General features: G+C 45.2%; 1 long non-coding RNA gene across 2 annotated transcripts in view; it reads right to left on the bottom strand.

Annotated features, from left to right (window-relative positions):
• Positions 1 to 20,997, bottom strand: part of LOC131478113 (uncharacterized) — a 304,708-nt gene that overhangs the window by 78,026 nt on the left and 205,685 nt on the right. For both annotated transcript variants that reach the window (XR_009244305.1, XR_009244304.1), the window contains exon 5: positions 491 to 571. This is a non-coding gene — a long non-coding RNA (uncharacterized LOC131478113). The remainder of the gene's footprint in view (positions 1 to 490; positions 572 to 20,997) is intronic.

The raw sequence follows: 20,997 nt of genomic DNA, 5'->3' as shown, positions 1-20,997 counted from the left end.
GTTTAACTCCACAGCAAAACCTGCTCTACCCAACAGTCGGTGCAATTGCTTTCAGGTACCTCTTTTTTGGAAAGCATTGTAGAGCACTGCTTCTTTCCAAGCCATTTGGAGGCAATTCGTAGGCAAAACAACAATGCGGTCTACATAAAAGTCATAATTCTGATTTCCATGTGTCATCTACATTGTTGCACAACCCCGCGGATTATTCATAGAAACAGAAATGAGGAAAGGAAAGCAGTGCTGTAGAACGTTTGGGTTCAACAAACATTGAGCTCCCCTTATCAGCCGGACGCTTAGCATCAATTGCCTATTTCAAAAAAAAAATGCAAGTGATGGAATAGTTCCTTCAATGATGTGCAAAGAGCCATCTGTATTAGTAAGGCAGTTGAGCCATTTGGATAAATAAGCCAAGGGCCAGATTTGTTTCCCCATTAAGAGTCACCTTCCAAAGATATGTTTAGCAAACGACAGATGGTCTAGTTTTACTTACTTCTGAGTCATCACTGATTGCTCTTCTTCTGGAGTACACAGGCCTCCTCTTTTTCTTGCCTTCTACCTCCTCAGAAGCATCCTGTACAACAGGAAGAGACCAGGGACACAGTAGGTGAATATGGATAGGACTTACTATCATTATCTTCATCTCTTTTCTGTTACTTTAACTAAAACACTTCAGAGGAGTACCTCAGAAGGGGAGACCATGGTTTTGGCTTACAGGAGACGCACAGTACAAGCGTTGGATGGAGACTGGCAGCAGCAGCAGCATCAGAATGGGTGCACGAGGAAGACTGCGTGTGGAGTCGGGCTGCAGGCAGGCTTGTATGTACAGGCTCGGCTTATAGTGCCAACTCCCTCGCCAGAAGCGCCTTTGCTAGAACACGCCCCAATCAGCTAAACACCTGCTATTGTGGCCCACCTCTCAGACCCCATAATGAGTTATTGTCTCAACCTTGAATTCATCAATGATTCATGGAACAGCTGAGGGTTTAAATGTCTGCCTGAGTTAGGATGGCCAAGCCTTGTTAACTCCATAATCTCTTTTATAACTTTTATAACTTTCCTTTTTTCTTTTTTAAGGATTTTTTTTATTAGAAGGACAGATTTACAGAAAGAAGGAGATCCAGGGAGAAAGGTCTTCCACCTGCTGCTAGTTCACACTCCAAGTGTCAGTAATGGTCAGAGCTGAGCAGATCTGAAGCCAAGAATTTCTTCTGGATCTCCCATATGGATGTAGCGTCCCAAAGCATTGGGCCATCCTCCACTGCTTTCCCAGACCACAAGCAGAGAGCAGGATGGGAAGTGGAGCAGCTGGGACATGAAATGGTTCTTGTGAGGTGAGGATTTAGCCATTAAAGCATGACACCATTTTGCCAGAATGCATTCATTTAACAGCAAACATTCTTCAAGGGTCATTACAAGCCACAGCACAGATACAAAGCTTTGATGAAGAGTCCAGTCTGCCTCAGGAAGCTGATGGAGATAAAACAGACAAGTGATGAGTGAGCTCATACACTGTGCTGGGTACTGGTGTGAGGCAGACAAGCTGTCGACATCCACAGCTGTCCTGGCAGGGCCGGAGGAGGGTCATGTGTAAGTGAGACCTAAGTAGATGTTGTCTATGCAAAAAAGCAGAAAACAACACTGTAAGACTACAGAGTTGAGATTCTGCTGGACATACAGAGGGTGTCGATCAGTGAATAATGAAATCTGATACTGGAAACAGAAGCAATAACTTCATTAAACACTTTGGAGAGCGGAGGTATCAAGTCAGCAGAGACCAAAGTCAAAGCAAGTGGACCCAGTCAAGCTGAGTGACATTCACCCCTACTATGGCTGAACTTTGACAGCCATAGAGAAACGGAAGAAAGCAGAATTTCTGAATGTCTGCTCTGTGCCTGAAACCACATATTACCTAATCACGTTCTCAGGCAAACTTCACAGGGTGTTGTCAGCACTATTCATAGCAGCCAGGCATGAGCACCATGTCTGGGGTGCATACCCAGGTCTGACTCCGAAGCTTTTATCCTGTCTATCTACAGCCATGATTTCAGAGCGACGGTCAACCCAGGCAGGCAGGCTGTAGTAGACTGGACAGAAGTTAGAGAGGTTTTATTTTCCTTTCAAATATTAGTTGAAAGGCAGAGTCAGAGAATGAGATACACACTCCCACAAACACATACATGCACAGCTTGATCTTCCACCCACCCATCCACTCCCTGGCTCTTCATCCAGTCTGCCACATGGATGCAGACACCTGAGCACTCGGGTCACCTTTTACTGCTTTTCCAGGCACAACAGGGAATTGGACCAGAATTGGAATAGCCAGAACACAAATGCGCATCCATATGCAATACTCGCAATTCAGGCAGCAGCTTAATGTGCTGTGCCTCATGCTAACCTTCTGTAGCTCATGCAGGCAGAGTGACAGCAAGAGAACACTTTCAAAGACTTAACTATGTCTTAAAAGAGATGCTGACAAGCCGCTGGAGGTATGGCGGGTATAAGATCCTAAGTTAAAGCCTAGAATAAACTAAAGCAAAACCTAATTTCTGTGTAGAGCTAGCATTTGGGATAGAAACATAAAACTCTAAAGAAGAGAACAGTTGGGCATGGCACAATGGCTCAATGGTTGAATCCTCATCCTACAAGTGCTTGCGATAACATATGGCCACCATGTTGTGTCCTGGATGCTCCTTTATCCATCCAGCTCCCTGCTTGTGAAAGTAGTAGAAGATGGCCCAAAGGGAGACCTGGAAGAGGCTCCTGGCTCTTAGCTTCAGTTTGGCTCAGCTCTAGCCATTTGGGGAGTGAAAAGTGGATGGAAGATATTTCTCTGTCTCTCCTTCTCTGGCTTTCTAATAAAAATAAGCAAATCTTGAAAAAAAAGATAACTCACTTTCCTCTAGCCCTTGACCTTTGCACCCTAATCAAATATGTAAAAATTAGCCAAAAAATTATATAATTAAAAAATAAATAAAAGGGTTATTTCTGGCTGACAAAAAGAAAAAAGATAACTGTTATGAGAGGGGCAGGTTCTACAGTGAAAAGTTGGGCCAGAGAGTAGTTCTGGGTGATAATATACCATGATAGGTTGTTTGGCTGCTCCACTATAAATCCCATACGTGGCCCTGATTCTGCTGTAACAGGATGTCCCACACTCACAAAGCCTTGTGTTTGAGACAGACTGCTGTATAAGTTCCAGCAAGAGGAGGAGCGTTCGGTGTGGGGGAGAGGAAGCAGACAGGAAGAGGGAACAGAGAAAAGGGAGGTTTATAAATGGGGGATCAGGACCTAGCCAACAGCAGCTAAATTATAAACGGCCTGGCCATATGTCAAAGATTAGTGCAGAAATTGAGTTGTTGAATGGCTTACCACACAAGAAATGAGGAGCCAAAACCAGTTTCATGTAAATCTTATAAGGGCACGTTGACCTTAGCTGACATTGGTCTTCAAAAAAGACAACATTTCTAATAGAGCAGGTCAAGGATTAAGCAAGTGAACTTTGGCAGCAGTTAACTTCCCTCCCCTAGTAGTGTGAGGGAGACATAACACACACCCGAGGCAGGGCAGAGGGAGAGAGGATTCAGTTGCTTGGTGGTGACAGACTGTTTAACTGCTGGTCTCTCTCCCACCTGTGGGAAGACTAATTCTAAGTTCCTACATATATGAGGGTATGTCCAAGCAAATAGGACTTCACTTTGGGAGGCAAGTGTGACAAATGTAAATACGAAATCCAGTCAAACATATTAAAGTGAACCATTAATATCTAAGAGAAGATGGGTGCTTCCAGACAAGTTTGAGGTTCCATGCAAGTTTGCTGCTCTGTTTCCGACTTCTGTGTAACTAGTCACTTGGTACCAGTGGAGTTGCTTTCAGAGCAGATGTTTTGATGTGCATTCTAGTTATGGCACTTGCCATAAACGGGGCCAACCAGTTTAGACTTTCTGGCTTTTTGAGATTTCTGCCTAGACTTTGCCACCCTCAGCCTTGCTCTCCTCTGATGTCCACAGGGCTGGGGAGTTCCTCGTAGGGATAATTCATCAGATTCAAGAGAAAACCCATGAGATGCAAAGGGTAAAGGGAGAAAGAAAAGACAGCAATCTAGGAAGAACGCCAACAACAAGTGTTCCCCTTTCCCAGCATGGTCAGAAAAGACAACCTTGCAAAACTTTAGCTATTAGACAACCATTTGCAAGATTGATGTATGCACTCATGACTGATGCAAGTAGGAGATTATCCTATATTTTTAAAAAGAAGTTCCTAGTTTTTCTCTCAAAATGTGCCCAGAACTGTCTGTATATGAAAGTAGGAAAAAAGTACCTAAGTATGGTATCCTACTGATGGTCAGGTTTCACATGTCAGCCAGAGATGAAGATGGCTTTGGTACATGACATCCACACATCAACCATAAATGTACAAAAGTGCAATGTATTGGCTTGCATTTCAGTATTTCACCAGCTACTCACATGGGGCCATACTGACAATACTCCGAGTCACAGGAGAGGAGGAGGTTGTAGAGGACTCAGATCCCTGACCCATTAGGTTACTGGCCCTGCACAATTGACTGTAGCCCTCAGACACTTCCGCTATTTGAATTAAGAATAAGCTTTTTCCATTTGGAACCAGTTTAGGAAGATACTTATGGCATTCCTCCCTCTCAAACCACCCTTGTGTCACCAACCTCCCATTAATAGAACCACACAGGTCCAACCCTTGAGCGTAGGTCAGAGAAGTCAAGGAATTCTGCCTGTGCTCCAGAGTGGCCTCCCTTTGTATGAACTAGAAACAGATCTACAACCACACCTACTAAGTGCAGAGTACTGAATCTTGTGTAATACACTCCTAGGCTCTGGAAATGTTTTCTCTTCCCCCAGAAACGATGATCATACGTGGTTTTATTTAACAAGCATTTTTTGCATCCCTTCTCCATGCCAAGAATTGTGCTGGATACTGTGACAAAAAGTTGAAAATACTATCCATACTCTCAAGAGAGCTTAGCCTAGTGAATAAGTGCTCACGCAAACAAGATTAAAATGCAATAAATTTGGGTGGGAACCATCTGAATAATAATGCTAACCCACTTACGAGGAATGCCTTCTTACTCTTTGAATTTCATTAGTTGGGTACAAAGTTTTGGTACATATTAAAATGCAAAGTCCTCCATCAGAATTGACTACTGTAATTAAATTGCAATTTAGGATAAACTAAGATGGCAGGATTTTTTTTTTTTTTAGGTCTTTTGAGAACAGGACATGAGAGCGAGAGAGAGAGAGAGAGAGAGAGAGAGAGAGAGAGAGAGAGAGAGAGAAACAAAGACAGGAGGCAGGTGGAGAAAAAGAGGGAAAGCTCAGCCTTCCACATGTTGTTCAGGAACTTACCCTGACTCACACACACACTTTTTTCCAGATTACATTTTGACGTAACATCCCCCATCTCATTCCCTTAGCCCATTCCTCTCTTTCGGTAGTTGTTGCTAGAAATATATTTTCTGTTCCACCCCAGCAGTACTGAGTCAGAAGCCCCGGAACTGCGGTCCAACAATCTGTTGTTGTAAGCCCTGGACAGCTAAGGGCTGTGGCCTCACAAATTATCTATGTCTGTGAAACCTAACAATTACCAAAAAAGAGTGGAAATGTCCTGTTGGGATTAGACTGAATCCTCAAAAGTGACTTCAGTGTCAAGCAGAAGTTCAGTCTTGTCCTGCACAGCCTTCAAATGGCCACATATTGAGGGACTAGTTAGAGCAAGTCCTGCTGCGGTGTCACTGTAGGTGATGGAGTTAATGCTATAGAGTGCACAGGTAGCGGACCCTGGCTTCTGCTGCTTACAGTGACATCCAGCAGGCTCGTCTTCTTTTTCTCTAGATCAGCATGGATTTGAACAAAAGTCCAGTGTTTTACCATCATCTTTAACAGGATCATCTCTGCAGACACTGGATTTTTCCCATTTCTCTGTTTCACAGCACTCTGTTATAACGGCACAGCTCTGATAACACATGTTCTAAAGTCACATTCATTTACATGGTCCTTCATACTGCTGAAATGCAAGTTGAGTTACTACTGAAAACCAGCATTTTTCAGATTCTTTCCACAGTCCTCATAAGTAATCCAATATATATGGAAGGATAAAGGGCAAACACTTTTGTGATAGTCCAAATTTTTCCAATGAAATTTTAAACAGTTTGACAATTCAGTCTTGTTAAAAAGTGATAGAAAATAAATGCTTCTTCGCAAGCAATTGTCCAGTAAATATTATAATTTTGTCTCATATTCTTATAGTGGATGGTTTGCTGAGTCCTTCTGCAGAATTCCTTCCAATTAGAACTCAATGATGGTCTTTATATTTTATCCAAGGTTTGAAATACACGAACCTGTCTCTACTTACTTGAACAATGGCCACTATTGTGGTGTCTTTTTCTTTAAATCCAAATATTATACTCAGCATTTATGAATTCCCTATCCAAAATACAGGCAATTAAATTGTCTATAAGTTATTCAGAGCCTTAGAAAATGAAATGAAATGGGAACTTGTTCTTTGAAATGAGTTCAAAAATGTGTACCATTTGTCAATGGTTGTCTTTGTCAAATAGTCCTCATTCTCTTCTAGTTCTGTTGTGAATAGATGAAATAATTGGATACCAATTTCTCTAGCAAAAATATTTCCTTTCTAGGAGAAGTCTGGCCTTTCTCAGTAGAGGTTCTTGGCCTACAAGATAGGTGAGAAAATGGAGCAATGCTCCCTGGTATCATAGGAGAAATAAAACTTCAGGACATTTGCTAGAGTAAACAGGGATAGCTAGGGGCATCCCTGTGTTGTCTATAAAAACACTCACAACTGACTAGGAACTGATAGTTGAGGGTTTCTGGAGGCAGAGAACACTGAGATCAGAGCTCTGGAAAATCTGGACACAGTGGATCAAAGTGGTGACCATATTTTCCTCGAGGAATGAATCCTCAGCTCAATTTCCTTCAGGCTGGTCCTGATCACCCAAAGCCCTTACCTGACTCTATTGCTCTGAGCTTTTCTATGCCCTCTGGTAGAATCCTTGAGGACATAAGGAATGAAGTGTGTCCTAAACCAACTTACAGGAAGGGCTAACAGAATGGGGAAAGGCCTACTGAATCATCTCTGGGTTGCTCAGATACGTGAATCCCTAGTAAGTGACTTTCCGGCAGCATGGAGATGATGGTTGGCATCAAGTCTCTCTAAGTATAGAGGTTGGAGTCATGAATTCTTTTATTCCACACCACACCACCTTCCTCCAGTAACTAATCTTCCTGGCTGGGGGATTAGGGTGATTATTGTGTTGTTGTCTAACTCTTGATCAGGTTCTTGTCTGATGCCTGGAAATCACACGGTTATGGCTTTGTGGAAAATGAAGCAGCCTATCAAAATTTCCACTTGGATATCCTAAGGGGACTAGAATTATAGCTATCAAAGCCCACACTCAACATTCCTTTTCTTTCCTCATCCTGAAGGACTGATGTTAGTTACACTACCCATCCGGAACCTAACCATCCAGTGACCATTGGGAGATACTTGGTTCTGAAGGAAGAGGTTGAGATAGGGTGAGGGCATGGGAGTGGGAGGAGGAAGTGTCTGGGAAAGCAGACGTTCATTGTTAGCCTGAAGCACAGAAGGGCAAGCAAGAATCTGGGACTGAAGTACAGGTGTTATGGCAGCTCACTTGTGAGGTTCTGGAAACACAGACTTCAGTCGTTGGTGGAGGGCGCTAAAGGAGTGTTAGACTCCCGCACCCGTCCTTGCCCAGTGCAGTGAGTGTGTGGGTGGAGGGGCAATCTGAGTCTCTTTCCTGAGTAGAACATTCCTCCAACCCTCCAGACATGAGAAATGTTCCCATTTCCTTTCCTCCTAAGCTTCCAGGCAAAATGTTTCCATGCGGAAACACCCTAATAATGTGTGGGCTTATTTCAGAGACACAACAGGTTGTGCCAGACAGGCATGGGTCTGGAGGCGTCATGATCCCGTTTCATACAGAACCCAGTCCGACAAGCAACCAAGAAGGCAACTGTAGTAAACTCCTATCTTCAAGCTGCCACTCAGGAAAATAAAAGTGGGGGTTAGGGGAAGGGAAGTATATTTCCATGGCTTAGAGAAGCAACAGAACACCACATAAATCTACTTGCTCCATCTTCGCCACTTAGATCCATCATTCTAATAGTTCCTAAAACTATTCCAACCCCCAGCTTAAATTACAGGTCACCTCAGGCTATTGAGCGACAGTGGACTGCATAATAAGGTCCACGTGAATGTAGAAGTATGTGTGTGTGTGTGTGTGTGTAGGGGGGGGGGGAAGGCTTTGATGTATTTTGTCTTCTTCCACCAGAGTACAAACTGGGTGAAATCAGGGGCTTTGCGTCTCCCAGTCTGCAGCAGTGGTTGGCATGGGGCAGGTTCTCGATGACTACCAAACTAAGCACGGATCCTTGCTCCCCCAAGGCTAACCACATTTTTAGCCATGCTTACCAACTCAACACTGGGAATTACGCTGCATACAAGGTGCAAAACTAGGAGTGGGCACTGAGCCTAGGGGTTAAGCCTCCTGCAGTCCCCAACAGAATGAGTGCATTCAATTCTAAACTCTGCCTCTGGGCTCCAACTTGCAGAACTGCAGAGGTGCAATAATATCGGCTCAAGTAATTAGATTTTAGCCATCCACATGGGAGGTATGGATGATGCATTCTTGTCTCCCAAGTGTGGCTTCTGCCCAGTTCTGACTGTTGCAAGTCTTTAGGGACTGAATCTGTGGGTGCTAGCTCTATTTCTCTCCTTGTCTTCTCTATGTCTCTGTGTCTTCAAACATAAATTTTTAAAAATCATAATACTGTATCTTGAGCAGACCTTGTGATTGCTTTTATTTTTACTGAATCCCTTGTGCTGTGCCTTCTAGTGAGATATATACTTCGTGGTCATTTTCTTCATCTGTAACTGGGAACGACGGCATGCTTGATACTTGTCCTGAGATACACAACCTTAAGCTTTTTAAAAAATGATTTCTCTATCAATCTGAGCGAATTAGAGAAGCATACACAGACACACGGAGGGAGGGAGGGCGGGAGGGAAGGAGACGAAGAGAGACAGATCTTCCTTTTGCTGCCTTATCCCCCTCCTCCTGAAAGGGCTACAATGGCGAGGGCTAGGCTAGGACACGGCCAGGAGCTTCATCTGAGTCTCACACGTGAATGCAGTGGCCGAAGCATGTGGGTCATCTTCTGATGGCTTCTCAGGCACACTGGTAGGGAAGTATTGGAGCAGCTAGGACTCGAACCAGTGCCCACATGGGATGTGGTAATTAAGCAGACACTGGCTTAGTCTAATGCACCACAGTGCAGGCCCCAATCTGGAGCTTTTTACAATGAAGACAGCAGATTTATCATGGTAGTCTCATTGCTTTTACTCTTAATAACGAGAGATGACATAAGAGCCACTATAATGTCCACAATAAATATTCAGTGTTAAAACTTTTTCCCCTGCTCTGCAAATTCTTCCAAGAAGAGCTTTGATCATTTTTCATCTCAGTATCAGTAGTCCACTTTCCTGTGTCATGGATAGGAAAATGAGGGTGGTGCTTCCCTCTGTACTTTCTCACCATGACCATAAAACCCTTTTCACTACAGGTTTTCCCCTTTGCCCAGTAACTAGAAAATGTCTAAGAAAAGGATGTCTTTCCTAAAACAATAAACTCTCTTTTTTCAGCTCTCTACCCTGAGAGGAAAGAAGACAGTCTGACAGAGTTGAGTTTCCACTGGCTCAACAATTGGAGGCTGTATCCTGGATAGCACCAGACTTCACCCACGGAAATGATGTGGTGGGAAGTAACTCCCAGTCTCATCAGAAATGTTTTTGGAAAGTAAAATCAATGGGCAATTCTTCCCTCGGGAAGACACTGAGTTATCACAGCTCAAAAAATAGAGACAGAAATACATTGGTAAAGATGGTTGAGGCAAACCACATGCCATTTGTGAGAATACCATTCAGGACTGTTGAACAGTTGTAAAGAACAGGCTGGCTCCAGTCAAGTTCAGAAACAGGAAAATTGTCAAGAGACTCCTCAGGAAGCAAGTTCTTCAGCAGACCTTCCTGATGGTGCCGTCTGGAAGTAGAGTGGACTCGGAGTCTTTGACAAAGGTTGGTGATTACCTAGCAGTCAGACTCAGCCTATCTGGAGAGTCCCCTTAAAAGCACTTTCCCACTGTCCTTCCACACCATCTCTTTGAGTCACTTATCACCTGTGCCATTTTCCCCTGACCAACTCTGAGATTTAGGAGCAAGGAAAGAACATCTTGCCCTGAACCAGATGAGGATTTGCATCCCTAGCCCCCGGAAGACATCTTAACGCAATGGCTGGATTGTTGTGTCTCAATTCATTAGGCTCCTGCTGGAATCACCTGTGAACTGAACATCGTGGTGAACCAGAGATTCTCCTGAGGAAGGCAACAGGAGGCCTACCTGAGACGTTCCGCATACTGGTGAAACGTGTTAGTCAGGGAATCCTTTCAGAGTTTGGAGTGGCTGATTTTTTTTTAACTTTTTCCATTTTTTATTATATTTTTGGCAATCTTTACATAGTTAATTAGGGTAAAAAGGTTCAAGGGTTACAGGAAAGTGGGTAAGACTATTATTTCCACATTGTTTCCCTCATGTATCTAAGGTAAAGGGGGTTTTAAGGGAGAAGCCCAACCCAATTTCCACCCACCCCAGGTCCCTGATGTGGGGTATGCTCCAAGATTCTTGCTCAAGTGGTTTTGATAGTTCAACAGTTATGAATTGTTGCCAATCTCGCCATTCCAAGCATCATGAGGTCGCTGAAGAATCCACTGATCGGCATACTCCATCTTAGAGTCTTTGTTTGCCCAGTTTTTCACTGCCAACATATGGCTGAGGTGGCTGACCGACTTGCTCTGTCCTCTGTCTTTTCATGGTTAGGGTTCCGAGTCTGGCAGTTCAGTTGCAGAGATCCCAAGAGAAACTTTGTCTGAGGTGTTCCCAGACCAGATTCTTGTATGTACTAGCAAGTACAGAGCCCGGCACAGTCCATCACCCCAATCAACTGGTGGTTGCAATTGCTGGATCAGTTCTGTTTCCATCCCTGTCTTCCACTGGAACCAATGGGTGCCGCAGTCCAGCCTGGTTCTGCCCAGCACACACTCGGCCCTCACATAACCCAGTGGAGGCTGCAGCCTAGTCAGAGTGACCCACAATAACCCCCACCAGGCCTGCCCCCTACCCTGGTTTGCCAGTATGTGCAGCAGACTAGTCCAGTCTGTCTCACATCCCATTCAGCTCTCATACATGTCAATGTGAACTGAAGCCTAGTTCCATCTAACCAGCTTCACTATCCAGCCCACACAGATGTTTTTGGGTGCCTTTATGTCTAGCCACCCCAGCCCCTGTCCTGGTTTTTGTGCCCTCTAGTGGGAGTGGTAACCCAAGAGGGAGGAGCCCACTATTTCCCTCCCAGGCCTCTCCCACTCCCAGATTATGCACTCTCCAGGTGGTTCTGCGATTTAACTTGACAGAATTAGCCCCCAGTGCCAGTTTCTGCCAGCTGATGCTGCGGCTAAGCCCAACCAACCCTCACCCACTCTAATTTTGTTTGCACCACTAGGAATAATCAGCCCAGTCTGGCTTTTCCCTGATCTAGGCCACATGAGGCGCACAGGTGTTGTAGCCCTGCTTGGTCTGGTCTGCCCCCATCCCAGCTCATGCTCTCCAGTGGGAGTAGCTGTCCAGCAAGGGAACCTCCCCATATTCCCCTGCCGGCTCTGCCCCCTCCCTTCCTGGTTCTCATGCGTGCTGGTTGGGTGCTGCAGTCACATCTGTTACTGGTAACCTCACCTTGGCATTCCGTGTTGTGTACTGCTTTTGTCGCAACCGAACCTGGCTCGACCCACACTCTGTTCTGCTGCTTGGATTTGCCAGTGGTTGATGTGAACTGATTCAGCCTGGTCTGCCCCCAACCCATGCCAAATGTATGCCAGTGGGAAACTTGCCATGGCCTGTTCTGGGCTGTTTCCTTTCATGCTTTTTGTGCTTACCTGCAAGGTCTGTATCCGGCCAGAGGAGTTGCCCAGACTCCTCCATCAGAATCTCTCCCAATGTCAGATTTTGCGCATACCAGGGGCTCCATGAGCCAGCACTACTCAGTTCACCTCCTGTCCTAGCAGGAACAGTGGCTTTTCCTGACTAGCCTTCAACCCAAACTGGTTCTTACTGTTAGATGTTTCAGCCCAGCCACGGCTCATCCGTATCCACATACAGCTCACACATGGCTCAGTAGGGCTGAGACTTAGTCTAGTCCGTCCCACATCTACCCTGGTCCTCCAGAGCACCAGAAGGTGTTGGAGTCTAGCCCAGCTTGGTGCATCCAGTCCCAGTCCACACTTGTGCCAGGGGAGACTACAACCATATCCTGATCAGAAAGCAGCCCCCATTTCAGCCCACGCGCTCCTTGGTGGGAACCTCAACCCAGTTAGGGTGTCCCCTTAGTTCCCCAACCAGGCCTGTTCCCAGCCATAGATTGCACGCATGCCAGTGGCTGCTCTGACTCAGCTTGGCACAGCCCCTCACCTGTCCTGGCCCATGTCTTAGACACTGTGGCTTAGTATCCCTGGCTCACGCAGACCAGTAGGTGCAAGAGTCTAGGTTGGCATGATCTGTGCTCCATCCTGGTTTCTAATTTTGCTTGTGGGCTAAGGTTTGCTCAGTCCTGCCTGGTCCACCCCATTCCATTACCAATCCATACATTAGCCAGCCATTGGAGCTACTTTGCCCAGTTTGTCTGACCCCCAGGTTTTGACCATGTGCTCACCAGCAGTAGCTATAACCTATAGGGGAGTTTCCCAAGTTCCTCCACTTGACCCACTCCCGGACCAAGTTCTCATACATGCCATTGTTTCAGGCCCATGTCCAGCATAGTCTGGCCTTCCAATTGGCCTTGTATGAGCTGGTAAACGTTGTAGCCCAGCCTACCCCACACCCTATTCAGGATGCACAATTTGGTGCTGCTGCCTTGACCAGTCCAGACTGTTGCAGCTTCCTTTGCCTGTGAGTGGTGGCAGGCTCCTTGGTCACACCTAGTTTAGTCCATCTCCCCTTCAACTCTTGAGCTAACCAGTGGGACTAGTATTTTCACGGGGTTTGGCGCACACTTCCCCCAAAGAATCTATCCCCGGATATGGTTCTCTCATGTGCTACTTAATGTCATGGCCATGCCTATTATGACCCGTTTCCTGATCCATCATCATGTCAGGTAATAGGATATGGTCCTGCTAGACAAGCCCCGAGCCTTAGCTTTTGCTTGGGCTTGTGTTCAGTGGTCAGCATTGTTCAGTGGTTACAAGTACTGCACAGGATTTAAAGGAGTTTGGTATATCAGTCTTATCCATAAAAATCATCTGGTCCCTCTCCTCCAACCTGCTAGATTGGAGTGGCTGATTGTGCTGCTTGCCATTGTCTGTCTCCTGGGCAAGCTTCTGAACCTCCGTACATTTTAGTTTTCCCAGTCTGGAAGAGGGAGACAGTAGCAGCAAGTAGTACCAGTGCCAAGCTGCAGCGTGGTGTTTGCCTCCATGAACAGGCATCCTGCTTCCCACAATCCCACAGGGTTGGTACCTGTTCTGTGATTTCTTATTCCTTTCCTCTATACTGCCTCGGGTGTCTAGACACAGTCAGTTTGCAGGTAGGAGAATGATATATACTGTGGACATTATTCCTCTTAATCCTCCAGATCACAAGATCAAGGAACTCCTATATTAGCCACTTCCTACTGAAGAAATTGGGGGTATAGGCACCAAATCAAAGGCAGAAAGTAGTGATTTTTGAGAATCATAGGTCAGCTGTCTCAAGGGCATAGCCTTAAATGTAACACATCATGGCAACTGCCCATCTGTTCAACAAGGATAAAACCAACCCAAATCACATGTTCATGGCTGGGAAGCTTGTGAAGAGCAAGGCTGAAGAGCTGCCTTCATCGCTTCCATCAAAATACACAGAATTGATAAGACACAATCAAAACCTCTAGCTTTAATTTTGTTGTGGTTGGTTCTCTTTCCTTTGTATAAAATTCTATATTGAAGTGTCCATGATAAAAGGGGCCCTGAGGTCATGTAAGAAGAATGCTGGAAAGAATACTGGTAAGCCGTAGGAGGAGATGGCTTGCATCATTTGTCTCTATATGGATATCAAACTCCCTAAATGAACTGTATGGAAATCTATAGGGAGGCAGCAAATCGCCTCTAGAGGGCGCCAAAGTCACCATTGCTTTTTTTTTTTTTTTTTTAAATCTCTGAAGACCTGGCCAGCATTCCTTGTGTCCCTGAGGGTTTCTTGATGGTTCTTAATGCTCCTCCCCGTCAGGGCATTCCTCTGGTTTGCTGTGTAGGCCAGAAACACCCCAGAAAAATAAATTCAGCATCTGGGTGATAAAAGCCTGACACACAGTGACTTTCACCTAACCACAGGGCGGCAGAGAGCATCAAGTGCAACCACAAAGTGGTTCACTGGCACTGAACCTTCCCAGCCCTTGGAAAGAGATACCAAGGGACGCTGCTTCATCTCCATTTTGGATATCTTTCTGTTAACAAGAGAAAAATCTGAGACCCAGCTGTCTCCATTATTGGGGCGCAGCTGTGGGTAGAAGAAGGGACACACACAGGCTCTGTGGGATCTCACGGCCCAGACTGTGAGTCCAGAGAAGACATCGTCCAGTTCATTACAAAAGCCACCCACCTAACTACGAATGTGGAGATTGACAACCAGTAGTGGAGTATCCCTGCTCTTTAGTCTATAGTAGATGTGGGTTCTTTTGGGAGACATTAAGAGAAATTTAACTGAACTCACAATCCCAGGTTTTTGGGAACTCCAGAGTCCTCAGGCATACACACAGCTCCTGGCCTGATGCCAGCAGACACCGCACTCTTAACAGACACCCTTGGCCATGCCAGTCAGGAGCTTGCACAGAATCATGGCCTCTTGCCATCAGGCCAGAGGAGATTCTGTGCTGAAGAAATTGAGAATGACAGTAGGAAGACCCAGGAGTTTTGATTTTAAAATTTTGCCACTGCTTATTCTTCAGCACTGCCTTTGAGCTTCAAATTGAGGTACTTAATGGCCGGTATTGGCTGATGGAACTAAATTACATGAAAGAATGGCTTTCATCGTATTGCTCAATTTAGGGATTTCTTTCATTTCAAAGGCAAGGTTAATTACCTCTAGAAAATGTGAAGCAATTATCCGCTAATAATAGCGGGGAAGCTGCTCCCTGGGTGCTCAGTGCAAGGCAGGGTGGAAAGTCAGCGTGGGGAGGCTTTCAGATTGGAAATACAAAAAGCTGAACAATCAATACTCTTTCTTCTTTGTAGCCCTTCAGCATAGAAAACTAGGCTGAAGTGGGTTTAGTATAGGTATTTATAAGCCAGAATGCCCTCTCTACCCTCGACACTCAGTTTTCTGCAGCTCCAGTACCTGGAAGGAAAGCTGTGAGCAGCCTCCCATAGCTGCTTTGAGGACTGAGCCCAACTTGGTGTCTGAGTGTCCTTCTGTTTCCCAGCGGAACTAGCTAGAGAGGTTGACAAATGCAGACCAGCAGGCACCTCTGTGTGGGGAACAATCTTCCACAAGCAACTCCAGCAGGAACTGGAAATGGCCAAGACAGAGTTTTTAGCCACATACAGGCATTCTCATTCCTGCTCCCCGGGACAAGCAATTCCCAACCTAATGGGCTCACCATCGGATAACCTTAGAGTCCCTAAATTATACTGTACCAATTTCTCAGTATTACCTTGCATGTTCTTGGGTATAAAAAAGATAGAGTTTACTGTTCATTTTGAAATCTAATCAAAGACTGGGGGATTATGCAAGGGGAAAAACTGCTTATGTGCTGGTAAGTACATGGCAATGTCTTCATTTTCATTTTTGAGAGATGATAGACACAATCATAAACTGCCATCTGCATCTATCTTGAGCTACTTAGAACTTAAGGCTTCCTTTCGAACACTCACAATAAAGAGGGATAAGAATACTGCATGCAGGTTTTCCAGCAATGCAAAATTGAAAGCATTCTTTAGAATGACAGACAGTAACTGTCTTTACATCCACTCTAAAGAAACAAGACCATCTGTAAAAATCTATTTTATTCTACAAACTTTCAAAGATTCAATTACTGGAGCAAAATTCAGTGTCCAACTATTGCCTTTCTGTTAATCCCTTGTTCTAGCTTTCCACACCTGTAGGTCTACCTATCTCTGTTTATTCTGTTATGAAATGTCACGGAAATGTTCAATACTGGAGCTGGAAAGAACACATAGCAACTTGCAGTTGTATCCTTTCAGTTTATAACTGAGGAAACAGAGACTTAGAGCAGTGAAGTAACTTTCTTAAGGTCACAAAACTAGTTGAGGCCAAAACTGGGATAAAATTCAGACGTGTCGGTTCCAAGTCCAACATCACTGGGATCCAGATGTTACACATGACATCTTCCCTGAAACGGGACCTGCGCTGTGGACGACAGGCAAAGAGCAGTCATTACAGCCGCAGTGGAAGAGGCGGCAGGGAAAGAGGAAGAGCCCGGGCTCCTGAGGTCATTCTTCTCTGCACTCTTTAAATGTTGGCCCCTTGGGGACAAAACCCCTTTGCAGTGATCTAAGATACAGCACTGGTACTTTAAGTACTGAACCAGGAGTTTTCTTACGTCCACATGAGGTGTCACAGAATTTATCACAGGTCCCTCTATTGTAGGTAGATAGTAATCCTTAAACCAATTCATTTGTAAGACACTTATCCTTTAAAAAAATCAATATATTTAAGAAGGCAAGTTTTTTTAAGTATTGCAATAGATTGCCTACAGAGTGATGCAGATTTGAGGCTATTAATGCATTCATTCATTTTCCCATTGATTCCAGCAACAAATATTTATGAAGTGCCTGGGACTCATCCGACGATACAGTACTAACAGGACAGGTGCCACTGCTTATTCAGAGGAGCCCTGTCTCCCTCTGAGCTTATGGTACAGTGAATATGACAGACATTGAATAGTACTGACAATCAGTTATGGGGGAATTCTCAGCAGGCTGACTCGGTGGTTTTTGGTGGGGGCATTTCAGGTGGTTACAATGCTTAAGGGATGCTGCTCGCCTCTGGGTGCCCTGTGCTATGCCACCAGCCCTACCATGGTTGGAGTTGCCCAGTGTCTCTCATGGCTTTTGAGACATTCAGTGTCTCTCATGGCTTGTTGATAATGACTTGATCCTAGACTCCAGTTCTGGTTTACAGATACACACCAAATATGCAACTTCATCATGCACTAAACACCTCATCTACAAAACCTATAAACAAATTTAGAAACACAATCCACAATTGCATAAAAGCAACACTGGAGGTAACACTGTCAATAAAATGCCCCTTCATTAGGCTACAATTTAGAACTCTCTCAGCCATCATGACTAAGCCGAAAGGCACATGCAATGCACTTGCTAATGTCAATTATTGTGCAATTATTACTCCTGTATGATAGGATGATAGAAGAATTTTTGAAGCCATGAAAAAAGTAGTTTATCTGCAAACCTCACTTCAGGTTGGATTATGGAGGAAATTGAATAAGACATCAACTGCAGAAGAGAACTGACCTGTTAGAACTGACCTGTCAGGCTCCATTTGGACATGAAGAAGACAGCATCCCATAACATTTCTTGTGACTTGTTAGAAATGCTACACTGTGGAGGTGGAGTCATAAGGAAAGGCCCTGAGATGCCAGGGGATGACTGCATACAGAGGGCTGGGCAGGGAAATCCACCTAATCTGGGACAGCAGGCTTTTCTCTGATCTGCTGCAGATCAGATGCAGCCACAAGGCTATGGGCTTCACAATGGTGCTCTGAAGGCCTCAGGGTCTCACATCAGCACCCTCAAATACCAGAACGCCCATCGGCATTTCTATGCTCACATCTGACCCCTGAGCCTCTGAGAAACATGGCTGTATAAATGTTGGGCTCAAGGAGCTTCCTGAGAGCCTCAGGTAGATCCCATGGCCGGGCTGTCCAGTGCTGACTGTTCTTGCTCTGCAAATTCAGCCGTGTGATCATTGAGAGAGCTTAGTGAGCCAGGGTACAGTAGGATTCTGAAACCTAGATGGGAAAGCAACACAGATCTCTGGAGGAGGCTGCCCCCTGGATCCTCCACAGTCTTTGATGCAGGACAGCCTTGGCACAAGACAAATAACCTTCCTGGGAATTAACTAACCCCTGAGGGTTTACAGCTGTCAAAGTCACCATGCTCCTTTCCAATCCAAGAATTTAACTTATTTTAGAAGAGCTTGTACTTTTAAAATGATTATTTTTCCCATCTCAGCTTTGCAGAATGGAAGGTCCTTCTAGTCCAAGAGCTGGCATTTGTGACTGGGGCACTCAGCAGTAGCACTCCCAGGACACCTGTCCCTTGGGGAACATGAAACACGCAGCCGGACAGCGGGCATCTGCGGGGCTTTCTGCCTTTTTGGAGGTTTTCCTGGGTGTGAGGTCAGCTCTGTTGGTAGCTGGATCAGAGGGTCAGGCTGGTTTGCCAAGGTCTCCAAAGGGTCTCAAATGGCAACTAATTTTAGTCAAAATGGACTCAATCCCAATTTGAAGCTGGGCCTGAGAAGAGCAAGGCTTCATATCCCATTTCAAGAGCTGTCCAGAATCTCTGTAATACTGTATATTAAATCCTTATAATAAGCTGCCTGGTGAGTCTTGGGGCGGGTTCAGTATTTTCACTGCAGTGATCACCCTACGGTCTGTTGGCCAGCTCAAGCCAGTCTTCTTTCCCTTGAGAGGTTTCCATAACATCTCTCATTGGCCCAGTGAAACTTGTTGTTAAGGGCAGAGCTAATCTAATGCAGCCTGCCTTACTGCATCATGCCAAGAAGCTTGGTATGTTTCTTTCAGCAATTTCTGGAAGGACAGTTCATCTGTCTGGGAGAGTTTCAGCTCCATCAAGTCAGCTACCAATGCAGCTGCAGAGAACAGCTTTTGAAAACAGCCTTCCCAAGTCATCCTAAATGGGGAGCTCTGCTGCCTTGACTGACACCAAAAGGAAGATCTCATGTTATCAGCTGAGTTGCAATTTGTGTGTACAAATTGATGCTGCAATACCTGCATTGTTCCAAAAGAAACTTTCAAGTAAAAAAAAAAGTGGGATATACATATCATTGCATAACACTGATTCGTAATTCCAATTCTACTGAGATCCATTTGCTTACAGCTTGGAACTGCGTACGGCACTGAAAACAGAGATGGAGGAGGTGCTTCCGGGTTAGAGTGGGCAGGAGAGCACACACATTGGATTTCTATGTGATGTATGTAGAAGAGCCACGAAACTCAACAATACTAAGCAATTTTAACAAAGCTAAATGATTTTGCTGTGAACATTGGAACCAGAGAAATAAACACATCTGTCACCTCACCAAACCCGATGAGGGATACACAGTGAGGCCATCTCGGCCGGCAGGAATGACGCGGGTCTGGGAGGACACCTCTGCCCACACCCCTGCCCTGGTTTCCCCACCCTGGGTCTGGCTTGCCCCTCACCCCTGTCTCTCCCCAGCAGTTCACCACTGATGCTCTCTCCGTTGAGGTTCTTCCTGGCACCGGCAGCACTTGGCATCTCCTCTCTTGGACCCTGTCTCAAGAACAACATTTACTCCCTGGCTCAGCGCTGGCCCCCGCATGCATTCCGGAGGCTCCAGCCCAGGCTGCCCTCCGCCTGATCCCTTGTCTCAAGAGCTCCAGGATGAGGTGCCAGTTCGGTCCCCGGCCACACCCTCACTCAGTTCTCAGCAGGGCCAACGGCTTTCTGTTTTCTTTTGTTTATTCACTCTTCAGGCCTCACCCTCACCCTCTTCCTGCCATTTTGAAAGAAAATCCGGTACTGAGGCCTCAACAAAACAAACTGACAAATATATGAAAGGGCAAAAGCCTTGGTCAAAAATCCAAATAAAATAAAACTAAAACCTAGAGAATTTCTACTTTTGTTATAGAATTTTGTTTTTTTTTTTTTTTTCAGTCCCCAAAGTATCAAAGTTCTCAGTATAGGAGTAGATACTGGAGAGGTACAAGGCTGAAGACAGGTGCCCAAGAAGAGTGTCCTATGGGGGGGGGGGTTGTCCCAAGCAAGACTCCTACCCCCCAGCAAAGGCATCCGCCTGGTGTCTTTTGCTATTAAGACTCTTCATATCACTACTATCAATAGAAGCTAATGTTAGCCACATGTATCACTTTGCTTTCTAATAACTATTTTTAAAAAGTGAAAATAAACCAAAATTTTCAAAACAGTATTTTATTGGAACCCATTTTTTCAATAAAATAATATGTAGAATTATTACTGAGACATCTTATATTGTTTTAATACTTTAACACAGTCCTACCAAAGGAAGTCATTTCTGCAAGATGTTGGAACACAGAGTCCCAGCCCTTGAGTCCTTTGTAAAAATACTGATGAAACAGGTTAGAACAGCAATTTCACTCTATCTGTGTTGGCTGCTCTAGCAAGCCAGTAGTTAAAAGTCTATCAGGAGACCAGCTTTTCTTTCCACGTAGAAGGACAGAAAGGAACCTGACCCAAGGTCCTCAGCCTCTGTTGTGGTACCACATGTAGAACACAGACAACACTGGCATTGCTTAGAAGTTTGGACAGGTAGGCACACACGAGAGGACAGGTGACTGGTTGCAGCAAGTGTGGCTCTGAGAAACTGGAAGAGGCTCCAGAGTGCCAAACTCTTCCTCCAGAAGGAAGGCAGGGGAAGGGAGCAGACCTCCAAAACCTGGCCATTCGGTGTGCTACCTGGGGACTGTTTTTGTCTCACTTCACCTGTAGTACTGATGGCACTGCCATATTCTGCACCCTCCGGGCAGCAAGGAACAAAGAAAAGGATAAGGAACCTTTTTGGGGGCTGTACATCTCAGTAATATTGTGGGAAGGCATAGAATTCAGCAAGATAGGGAAAGTA

This window comes from Ochotona princeps, chromosome 27, assembly GCF_030435755.1.
Source record: "Ochotona princeps isolate mOchPri1 chromosome 27, mOchPri1.hap1, whole genome shotgun sequence".
NCBI lineage: Eukaryota > Metazoa > Chordata > Mammalia > Lagomorpha > Ochotonidae > Ochotona > Ochotona princeps.
The sequence above is the reverse complement of the archived record's forward strand: the minus strand, read 5'-3'. Positions and strand labels throughout refer to the sequence as shown.